The sequence below is a fragment of the Carassius auratus genome, chromosome 32 (genome assembly GCF_003368295.1).
Source record: "Carassius auratus strain Wakin chromosome 32, ASM336829v1, whole genome shotgun sequence".
Taxonomy (NCBI): domain Eukaryota; kingdom Metazoa; phylum Chordata; class Actinopteri; order Cypriniformes; family Cyprinidae; genus Carassius; species Carassius auratus.
In genome coordinates this window covers 23,756,505-23,767,913 of record NC_039274.1, presented here as the reverse complement: position 1 = coordinate 23,767,913, position 11,409 = coordinate 23,756,505, and positions in this window count along the sequence as shown.

Sequence of the window (11,409 nt, the reverse complement as noted above, 5' to 3'; positions counted from 1 at the left end):
CATCTGGGATTTTCACATGAAGTTGAGACAGGTTTTTTTTTTTTTATTCAACTCGCACTTTTTTATATTCAACTCACAAAAAACAATGTATTCAACTCGCAATAAACAATGTAACGATCCACTGAACTTCCATGAGTTAAATTAATTAAAATCTGTTTTAAAGAATAATGCTCAGGGATATTTTAACTGTTATTCACTGAAAAGTGCATGACTTTGAACTTATTGCTCAATCTCTAAGCTTGACATACTGTATTAAAAATTGGTCAAAATCTATTTTTTAAATGGCTGCAACTCCATGTAACAATTTATTGAACCTTTAGACCAAATAAAAAAAGGCTTCATATGCATTTTATATTTTTTTATATTATATTTGATATGTTGTGTGTATGTTCTGTTATTTTTTTCATTCCGTTACCTGTCTTGTTCAGAGTTCATTGTGCGAGTTGGTTCCCATAGTTTCTGATAACTCCCCGATTCGTTTCCATAGTTACCCATTAGTTCCTCATGTGATCCCAGTTCTATTAATTATCTCTCCTGGTCTATTCAAACCCTGAGTCTGTTTCTTTGTCCAGTATTGTTTATTTTGCATTGCTATGATTTCTGTCTCCTGGTTCTCCCTCAGCGCTTAATAAAATTATAATAGTTTTTGATATCACTGTGTCATTCCCATGCAGCATGTTACAGGTACATCAAATTTTTATGGCCATATAGTAGCCTATGATACACTGAGAGTATGGAGCCCACAAGAAAAAAAAATTATATGGCACAGTTGTTATTTATATTGCTGTTGTTCTAGTTATTATTTATAATCAATTAAACCTAAGTTGCTTCAGTCCAGTAAGTGTTCATTTAAAAATAAAAAATAAAAAATATGAACTTGGTCATATGGCAGAAGGCATGTAATAAATAATGTACAACAGGTTTAGAAGCCTTAGTAATGCATGTATCAAATATGACACACATTATGCTTTATAGCAAAGTGTCCAATCCTGGTCCTGGACAACCTATGTCTTGTCCCGTACCATACCTGCCTGGAAGATTAGTAACCCAGAAGACCTTTATTAGTTGGTTCAGGTGTGTTTAATTGGTGTTGGAGCTCAAATTGAAAGGACAAGAGAAGGGCCCCTGCTTTTTGACTGCTTTTATAATTGGCATAACATGCAAAGGCTTGGTTTACTCTGATACGCTCACATGTTGTGTCAGGGAGGAAGTCTCTGTAGTGAAGCTTCTTTTTGATATTGTTATACTGTTATAAGTTGCTTATATGTTATTGTACCGAGCGACATCTTTTTTTCTGTAACTGTACAAGAATTAAATGTAGCACTGTCCTGACTGCTAATGCACTAGATTTGTTTACCTACTGCCCAGCTGTTGGTGGCCAGAGTACCATGGATAACTTCTTATAGAATGAATGTCCTTGTGTATCGTTGTACTATATAGACTTTACACAGTTACGCAGTATTTGTAATTGGATGTTTCTGAAGGTTCGATCGTTCGTTTTTATGTGTGTACACCAGCTGACATTTTCTGGTCTGACAGCGGCTGTAGGATGTATTTTGCGCAGAAAGGGAGACGGGGTGTCATCGATTGAGCTACAGACCGAGCCCTATTATCCCGGTCCGCGGTTCACAGCCGCAGCCAAGCAAGACGATCCACGTGTCATCCGCGTTTGCTTTAATTGGCAAAGCGTGCCAGTGTGGCTAACATCTCCTCTGATTCAACCCATGTCCTTTCTTTCACCCCTCAAGCACTATGTCTAGGCACATTTGGGTTGGTGTATTTGAAATAAGTGTATTTTTTGGCAGGGTATGCGGACGACTGGGTAATCTGACCTTGCTTGTCCAGATAAGCAGCAGCAGAGGAGGCGTCAGGCAGCTGTGGTTGTGTGCAGAGAGGATGAATTAGGACTGTGTTCTAGGACTGGGAGCTCATTAAAGAAGGCAAATATGTCATGTAACTCTTTTATAAAAAGCACTAAATGTGAGAAGATGTTTCGTAGTGCTATATGCTCTTGTGCGCGCTCTGAATGTGTGATGAGTCATGTTGTTTTGTAGTGAACACCCAAAGCCCCACAGCCAAAACGAGCGTTTGCACACACATCACTGCACTGCTACAGAGAAAATGTGAAAGAAAGAAAGACGTGGGCAAAGGGGAATAGAGAAATGCTGGAAGGTCTTGTGAATAGCTAATAAATCACACACAGCAGATACGTCAGATGAATGATTGACACTTAAGGGAGCGGAGGGATTTGGTCTTTATTTTGTCAAATACAAACAAATTCTTAAAATAAATCACGGGCTCTGTGAGGATTTTGTGAGGAAGAGTTTGTTTTAAAAAAAAAAACAAAATCATGGAGAAAAAATATGGAACTGCATAATTTGGAAGTAGAATTTGATATTGGGCCTTTATTTGTGCAGCCCGTTACGACTTCATGACCATCAAAGTGTGAATAAAAAGTGTTTTTTTTTTTTTAGTGTTCCTGTAGCTCAACTGGTAGAGCACTTCACTAGCAAGCAAGCAAGCGCAAGGTTGGGGGTTCGATTCCCCGGGAAAAAAATATATATTAAAAAAATTGATTGATAAAGATTGAATAAAATTTTTTTTTTTTTTTTTTTTTTTTTGTGAATATGAATATGTCACATATTTTAAATAGAATTGTATTAAATTGAAATTACATTTCTATGAAATGTCTTATGAAATTTTAATAGCAATCAAATGTTTAATTGTGATGGGTGCTTTATTAACTGGTAAATGCTCGGTGGGGGATGTAGCCAGTAAAATTTAACAAATGCATTTCACAAAATAAGAAAATGAAAGAGAAAAAGGAGAGTAGTTTAGAAGTGTCATTTTCAATCTTGAAACATGCTTCTGGATTTCAGTAAACTCTATAATACAGTTTATATAGCTGATCCATATGAGTGATTGGAACGTATTTAGTGCAGTAATTATTATGGAGAACAGAGACAGGGAGGAACCGCAACCAGAGCGATCGGTTAATAAGTCAGACAGTACAACACTGCCATCAGCTGGCCAACGACCATTTTTTATTTTTGCAATTAACCTTAAGATCTCTCTGCACAATTTCTTAAATTACCTTCTTAATAAAAAAAAAAAAGAAAAATTATATATATATATATATATGTATATATATATATATATATATATATATATATATATATATATATATATATATATATATATATATATATATAAATGCATCTATATGAGGAATGATTTAATTTTGTTTTTAGAGCTGAGCTTTAGGAACTTTAGAGCTGAAATTTATTTTAGTAGATGTTTAATAGCTTAGCAGAAAATATAGGGTGAATTCAGGTAAAGTAGTACACTATTTCTTAAAGGGGTCATATGACATTACTAAATAATATTTTGTGTGTGTGTGTGAGCTTGTTTATGTGGTTAACGAGGACACAAATTTGTATAATGACATAGGTATGACACAGGTACAATGAGGAGGTGGTTTATGAGCACATTTTTAGTGTCCCCATAATTCAAAACGCTTATAAATCATACAGAATTAGTTATTTAGAAAATCCAAAAATGCACAAAGTTTCCTGTGAGGGTTAGGTGTAGGTGTAGGGTTGGGTTAGGGCAATAGAAAATACAGTTTGTACAGAATAAAACCCATTACGCCTAAGGAGAGTCCCCATAAACCACATATACCAACATGTGTGTGTGTGTGTGTGGTTTAAGGTAAAAAAAAAAAAAAAAAAAAAAAAAAACCACACACACACACATCATCTTCCACATATTGTACATTATTGTTTCTCATCTATGCCCATCCTTTAAAGTGTTGATTTTTACAAAGCTCATCAAAGCGCATTTACAAAGCGAGGTTGCTCTGATTGGCCGAAAGCCTCAAGCATGTGATGGAAATGTTACGCCCCTTTCCATACTGTGATGCCGTGTCCCGGCCCAATGAGGCAAAACCCATTACAAACGAGGCATTTGTTGTCTCCAGTAAGGACATTATTACTGATTATAATGACTTGTAATTTCTTTTTAAGTGTTGTGTTGTGTATTGTGCCACGTCTGCATTTGTGATCGGAGAAATGACAAACAACAAACGCTACTGTACACTGCTCAAAACTCATGTTTGAATCATCAGTGGCAAATTCTTTAAATATGTAAGCCTACTTACAGACTGAGAGTCAGAACAGCAGGCATTGCAGTCTATTATCTCAGGGTCTGGAAACGGTCCTCCGTAAAATGTGCTGCACACACACAAATATTTGGGTTGAACTGTTCTGGAACAGTGTTGTAACTACAACTTAATTACAGATTTCTAGTTGTGTCCTATTTTGGAAAGCATTTAAACTTTCGCAAGGAAACACACAGTGTCTCCGCGACAAGGCAGCAGTGGCAACAAGAAAAGAAAGGACAACTATGAATATGAATCGCATCATATGACCCCTTTAAACTTAACTTTGTTTCCCATTTGTTTCCCCTTATTACATTTATTGACGTGTATGTATATATATATATATATATATATATATATATATATATATATATATATATATATATATATATATATATATATATATATATATATATATATTCTACTACATAAACAAATATTGTTACTTTTTTTCTGCCTGTTTTCTAAAAACAATGTAAATTAACTTTAATTGTGACCAAATTTTAAAGCATAAATACTCTGCATCTATTTTGCTCTTTTCATCTGTTTCACTCCAGATTAAACTCACTCCAACTGCTTCACCTTCCTTTCTGCTCTCTCTCTCTTATTCCTTTTTATTTACTTTTTTATTTATTTTTCGCATATCAGACCTGAATTTTCTATTAACAATCATAAATAATAATAAATTTATATAAATCAGTGCTGCACTCCTCTCTGTTTACTAAATAATAATAATACAATTATAAGTCAATAAAAAAATAATCAGCAAATGTCAGTTTATTTAATAAATGTGAGTAGTTATAAGTGAATTTTCAAGGTAGTCCATTTTATCTAGTACAATCAGCAAAAGTGGCCTGGCAATATGTAACCACCATACAAAAATGTATTCATTGCATTTTAATCCATGTTATCTGCAGTAACAAATAATACAAGTACTTTCACAATAACATTTGTTTATATCAATTGACCAGCCTTATAATTTAGAAATGAAAAACCTGAATGTCATCAGAAAGCCCAGTGGCTAATTTGCCACAATCGCCAGGGTCAAACTGCACCAGTCAAAACTATTTTATCATTTAAAGAAATAGTGTTCCTTTAATTAAGCTAACAATTAAAGACAACTGTTATGCTTTGTAAGCGGAAATGCATTGAGTACCGTACAAGCTTAAACTGACCACTTTACTTGAATTCATCCTAATATATTAGCAAACACATGAATGTTTATAAATGCTAAAACAACACAAGACTTTGGCAGTAAATTAAAAATCCTGATTAGTGTATGAAGGATATTGTTTACATTCAGTCTAAAGTTTTGACTTTTTGAGGACATTTGTTCATTTTCATAGTGTGTCAATACAGTGTGTTTTCAATAGTTTCTGTTATATTTTTATTTAATAATTGGAAAGTTACATTCAGCACAACATGAATCAAATTTCATACAAATAGAGTACCCAATGACACAAAGGCTAGCCTAGATAGAAATCACCTGCAGAGGGCCGCACTGCAAGCTGTGTGAGGAGGAGGAAAAAGATGTAGTTCACATACATAAGCTGTAGGCCTATGCAAACAATTTAATAACTACAGCATCTCAGTAAATTAGAATGTTGTGGAAAATTCATTTATTTCAGTAGTTCAACTCAAATTCACTCCTGTTCAAATTTTAACGGTCCAGTCAGCGACTCAGTCAGCTCGGTCATCAGCGGCAGCCTGCATGATTATGAAATGTAAGTTACTGTTAATATAATCATATGATGTATATAACTGTTATAACATTAAGTAATGTTACTTATACGTTAATTATTATTTTTTTATACGCTAAAAAAGTTGTAATACCCTTTAGTCTGTTCGTTTCCCCCAGAGAATCAGATCGATTGTAAATGAATGATATTCCTGTTTGTTCGCCAGGTTTAATATATTAAAAGATAAGCTGCAAAACTTTTTAGACATGTATTACTTAAAGTTAATAAAAATCACTGGTGAAATATGAAAGTTTGACGAAATCATTATAATTAAGCTAGAAAAGCCGCACGGACCATTTATCGAATGGGACCAGTGAAAGAAGCTGATCGAGCCAGCCGGGCTCACACACATCAGTCATGTGACAGACAACGTATGTTTTAGACAATGGACTTTTTCGTGAAGGAAAAATTGCAACAATAGAATTTCTGCCTGTTAACTGAAACATTTCAAGGTAAGTAACCTATTTAAATTAATGATACATAAGTTTTCAATTTTAATTAGACCTATGACTTCCAAAAATTACGAAAAAAGACAAATGAGGTGAAATAAGTGTATTGTTGCATTCCGTCCAACAAAGCTTACTTTCATTTACAGTATACTTTTGTTCCTCCCTACAAGTCCAAATCAGTTAAAGGGTAAAGGGTGGTCAAATTTACTGACATTAGCTGCAAATATTGCCACAAATTTTCTGGAGGGAGTGAAAACTGGTTTAGGCTGTCTCTTAGTGCAAATGATAGATCCCCACAAAGACTGTAAGCTTAGTTTTTTTTTTTTTTTTTTTTTTTTACTTTTGCTTTCTCTGTACTTTTGTCATTTAAAGGCCTTCATGGAGAAATTGTCTTTAAAACCCTTCCTGCCATCTGCACCATACCACACTAATGGAAGAATGGTGTGCACATCATACATGGAAATGACATTCATTGACATTCAACCTGTATTTTGACATATTTTGTATGTATTTGTTGGCACAAGAGCAAAAATGAGCAAATTCGATGTTCAAGTGTTTTGAGACGCCTTTCTCTGCGTGAGCCCTGAACACCAGAACACCGCGAGTACTGAATTGGACTCTTTTACATCTTTTGTTTGTTCAAACTGTGATTTGTTTTTGTTCAGATGCAGCAGGGACTTCGAGAAGTACTTCGCAGAAGAGAGCTCGGTTCAGTGTCGCTGTCCGTGATACGCGGTTTGGATGCTTTAATGTTTAAATCGACAAGCAGTAAGGCTTAAAAACATGTGAAAAAGATAAGCTTTCGTGACGATGCGCCGCAGTGGCCCGTCAACTGTCCTGAGCATCTTTTTAGGCTGGCCTCAGCCAGTAGGTTATATAAAGTATCAAGGTGAAAGTCATCATAGCTTGCTTAGTATAGACCCAGCTCTCAACCCAACTTTGAGAATAGATTAAGGGCGATATTTTTTTTATCGCCCGATAAGAGTCTCCCGTTAACGCAGCACGTTAACGCCGATAACGGCCCACCACTAATATATATATATATATATATATATATATATATATATATATATATATATATTTAATTCAGCAAGAAGAGCCACAGTAGCTTCTTTTTCAACTGCAATATATGGAGAGTTAAGACTTACAAAATACTAACACTAATTTACCTTGCTGTTAGAGTTTGCTAAAAAAAAAAAAAAAAAAAAAGCTTTTACATGTCCTTCGGACAAGTAAATCAATCATGCACTTGTCAGAGTAAAAAAGTTACTTGTCCAGGGAAAAAAAGTGTTTTTTGTTTGTTTGTTTTTTTGCACAAATGTAATTTGTCACACAAAAGGCATAATTCAAGAATGCAAAGTGTTAGTAGTTTGAAAAGATCAAGAATAAAAACAGTGTTAATAATAATTATCATAATTATTAATAATAATAATCAGTGCTCTATCAGATATTACTTTAATCAGTATATTTTTTATATTTATTTGCCTTAAATTGATTGCTGTTACGCTTTTTAACTTAAAAAGATTAAACTTTCTAACTTTTAAAGTTAAATGGAGATGTCTACATTTACGTTGAATTCTTACATGTTATCCTTACATTAAATTAGAATAATAAGACATTATGGTTGTTATTATTATTAAAATGAAATCAGTATAAACAAACTCCATCTGTCTCCAAATGAATGAATTATGTTATTAGAATAATGATTTACTTTTTTGACATACAAAATATGAAATGCTAGAAAAATACACTGATTTAAATATGATATTATAAGTCACTGTCTTAATGAGTGAATCGTTGATTGAACCGTTTCGGTCAAACGTCTGATTCATTCAATAAATGATGGAAGTAAACGTTTTTATGAATGGCTCACTGAATCAATGACTCATTTAAAAATGAATCATTTAGTAACAAAAGACTCTTGCTCGCAGATGTCCGACTGTTCTGCTTTGGCTTTGCTTAGAACTATTTTTGTTTGAAATGGAACAAAAACGACCCATAATGTGTCTAAAATGTAAGTCAGTTAATATTACTTGTTTATTTAACTGAAGATGAATAAAATCAATATCACATTTGCAATCAAGCTGAAAGTCGGAAAAACATCACTGCTGATTGTGTGATGTTGCACTATTATACAGAATATATTTTTTCAACCACAGTGTTTCTTTGTGTGTGCTGTTCTTATAGTTTTTATTTCTCCGCAAGTCAGACAGACTGCATACTCCTTGATACTGTCAATACATTATCTGTTATTAGTCACCGTTTACACTAAAAGTAATAAAATCAGAATCATTCTCTTAAAAGTTTCGGTGATGCCCTAGTTATTGTTTGTTATTAAAAGTTTGATCAGGTTACTTGTCCGTTCGGGCAAGTACAATTCTCTTTCACTTGCCCCTTCACAAAATCCACTTGTGAAGGGGCAAGTGTTAATGTCGAGCCCTGGCTAATATATAAAGACAATTTCCAGGTCAAATATTCCATCTCAAAACACTTGAAGTGCATAAGTTAACGTTAGTAACAATGAAGATTGTAAAAATAAACATTACTAAAAAATATATTAAAGGACAAGAAATTCCCAGCAATAACTTTGATAGGTCAAAGGATTCCATGGACAGCAAATTAGTCCATGGTCTGGATTCATTTGCTCTGCTTATACACATGCTTGTGTTAGAATAGGAAAGGGTCCTGTTCAAACTATTGGTATAAAATTAGAAGCACACAAGTCCCGAATATCATTACAAGCTTTAACATTAAGATTTGTCGAATTACTGTAAAGATTAAGATTGGGTGGGATGGAGTATATTCTTTCATAGGGCCCAAAATTGCTAGCGGCACCCCTGGGCTCACTATGGCTTTAAATAAAGCTCAGTCAGCTTGGTTCTGGTTCTCAACACCCCCCAAATCTCTTCTCTTTTGAATAAAGAGGGGAAAAAATGATTCATAAGGAAATATGCCGTGTCTAAGAAATGTGTGGAACCAATCTTTAGAAGAGAGAAAAAGAGTGTGGGAACCAGTCTTTGGAGACAGTTGAGTCAGCAGCAGAGACCTCTCTCTCTCTCTCCCTCTCTCTCTCTCTCTCTCTCTCTCTCTCTCTCTCTCACAGTGCTGGAGTGAAGGGTGGTTTTGTGTGAATGAAGGAACAGACCGGCTCCTGCCAGTTGCTGCCCAGTGTGACGGAGAACAGGTGCTGTACAGTCATCCTTCAACAGACACACATATTTGCACACTTAGTTGAAAAACCTCCATTTACTACATTCTTATCAGTTTTCTTTCAGTTGTCTTATTTCTTATATGCACTAACCAAAGGTTGTTAAACACTCATTTTTATTTGTCATGCTTAATATGGTTTCTTGGACTTAAACTGACAAAACCTTCACTGAGATGCACTATTCACAACTTTTATTAGGTTTTAATTTGACTGGAACCTTCACTGCATAAGAGTGTACATGGTTTTACAAATACATTGTTATAGGATTTGCTTTAAAACAATTGCTTGTACATTTTGCTAATAATTCAAAAGAAACAGCAAGTAACACACTGAATTAAATGTACAATTTTGAAGTAGACAGACTGAAATAACTTGTAGGTACTGTGTAGTCTCTTTATGTTTGGGAATTCATATTAAATGAGGAGAATCTTAAACCAAAAAATGTGTCATTCATTTTCATCATGGCAGTGGTACACATACCATAATAGTAATTCTGGCTTGAACTGGGTTTTTCAAAACACCATTACAGCTTTAGAAACTGAAATCAAAACCATATAGCACTAAAAAATAGTAATCTACATTAAATTAGTAAAAAATATTAACATCACTGAACCAACTTTTGAACCAAAGTTTTATGGGTTAAATCAAGTAGAAAATAGATCTTTTAGGTAACAGTTGCAGGTTTTAATTTTTTTAATTGAGATTTTATAATTTTTAATATCACAACAAATACAAATTGCTAATTAACTGTTAACAGTCAAGAGCTGTTATAACTTTTACCCACTTACATACACTCATATAAAATAACTGTTTATTTTGTCATCATATTAAATGCCATCATTTTGCTCAGCTTTAACTACATTAATTAAACTACATGGCATTACGGTCTTTTAAACTTTAAACAGTATGAATATCAAATAAGTACAACTAAGTAATAAAGGGTAACACTTTATATGAAGAAACAGGTATTCACTATTAACTATTTAATAGTGAGAATTGGTCTTTAAAATAAAGTGTAACCAAAAAAAGTGCTAAGTCACTGCTAAACTTAGTAAAAAGTGCAGTTTATACTCCTTAAAATACTGATTGACCTCCCCTGTTTATAATTCTGAAGCATTCATAAAGAACGTGGAGACATTATGGACTGCATGCCTACCCCCAGCTGTCATATTTCACTTGCCACAGAGTGGGAAAAACAGAGTGAAGAAAAACAATCTGGAGGCCAGAGGTCTAGAGCCTGAGTGTCCGAACAAAACAGGGGCGGATCTCCCCCTCTTACAGCATCAAAGACCTCTTAGCACAAGTGGCATGCATGTAAGATGAGCAGGACAACCAGACATCAAACTACAACATACAATACCTATTCAGTTACACTTTTCCCATTCTTATTTTTCCAGCCCCATGCTTAATTAAATAATAAAAAAGCCACTGACAATACCACATCATGCAATTGTACCTGTTATCTGGGCAACTGTACCAATAGTATTAGCATTAGTAATCATATTAAAGGGATAGTTCACCCAAAAAAACACCCTCAAGTTGTTCAAAACTTGTTTCTTTCCTTTGTTGAACAAATATATATATATATATATATATACATATATATATATATATATATATATATATATATATATATATATATATATATATATATATATTGAAATGTTGGTTACCAAATGGTAGCCATTGACTGCGATAGTATCAGAAAAAAAAAGTAAAACCTAATGTATGGCAATATAAAATTTTGTGTTCAACAGAACAAAGAAGCTCAAACAGTTTTGTAACAACCTTTTTTGGGGGATTTAACTATCCCACCAGGAATAATATTAATGCTTTAACATTTATTGATATTGA